The following is a 1,393-nucleotide window of genomic DNA, read 5'->3' as shown; positions in this document are numbered from 1 at the left end:
AGTCTGCAAAAGTCAACTCTTCCAAATTTGACCTATTGGCAGCCAAATTGTTGCCCAAAACTGATTAAAAAGCTTGCTGCATGTCTGAATACCCTTTATGTCAAATTTCAAATGTTTGTACCCAAAATTGGCTGAATAGTTTGCTAGAGAACGCAAAGGTGAAATTTCAGTACTCCTTATGTCAAATCTTGAGTTAGTAGACTGAGAATTGACAGTGTTGTTTGGTAGGGAAATCTACACACACAGACAGACAGACAATTTCACTTTTATAGATATACCCGGCGTTGCGCAAGTGTTTGAAGGTGTGTGTTGAGCAAAAAAAAAAGTGGTAGTAGGAAGGCAGGCTCGCACCCATACTGCAAAAGAGGAAAAGAACGGGAAAAAAATGTGACATCTTTGCTGTTACGACCACCGCCAAACCGGAAATGACGTAGGTTTCAATTAAGGCTAGACAATCAAAAGGAGAGGATGACTTTCAAAAATATCGGTGAAAAAAAACGACACCCCGGTAGAAAAGTGCCCACTGGAAGGTGAAGATATTAATGTTTTTAGCCAATTTTTCAATATTTGTCGTATGAAAGGTCAAACTTCAAAATGATATTGATCTTGTAAAAATCCGTCGCCTCTGTCGAAAGTTTTAGGCAGACATGCAAACATACATTTATATATTAGTAACTAAAAATTTTCAACCCAACCCGATTAAAAAGCTTGCCCTGTCTCTGAATACCCTTTATGTAAAATTTCAAATGTTTAGACCAGAAATTGTCTGAGTAATTTGATAGAGAGCGCAAAGGTCAAATTTTAAAAATTAATTTGCCCCCTTATTATTACTCCTTAACATTTATTGTTTTGGGCTCAAATCAAGTTAGTAAGTTAGAACCATGTCAAAGACACCTATATCTAAAATTTCAAGTGTTTAGACCCAAAATTGGCAGAGGAGTTGGGTAGAGTTCTCAAAGGTCAAATCGTTGAACTTTGTCTCCATAATAGCCAAATTTCTGGCCGAAAACAGATTACAAAGATTTTCCCAAATCTCAGTACCCTGTATATTAAATTTCGAGTCTGTAGATTGAAAATTGACAGAGTTATTGCGTAGGGAAATGTACACACACAGACACGTTCACTTTTATAGATAAATTCCAAGTTTTACTTAAATAATAACCAGAAGAGGGTTTATCATTGCAGGGGAGGTAACTGCATGAAGTGATGGAGATTTCAAAAGAATAATGGCTGATCACTAGATAATGGTAAATAAATGTCTTATGTAATATTATATTACTAATTTTGACATGGCAATAAACTAGATAAAATTGCTTAGTGTTGAAATTCCATTTTTGATTTTCATTATTATTCCGAACAAGTGCCTATATATATATATATATATATATATATA

This window comes from Euprymna scolopes, chromosome 7, assembly GCF_053919585.1.
Source record: "Euprymna scolopes isolate OS-2025 chromosome 7, ASM5391958v1, whole genome shotgun sequence".
Classification (NCBI taxonomy): Eukaryota; Metazoa; Mollusca; class Cephalopoda; order Sepiida; family Sepiolidae; genus Euprymna; species Euprymna scolopes.
The sequence above is the reverse complement of the archived record's forward strand: the minus strand, read 5'-3'. Positions refer to the sequence as shown.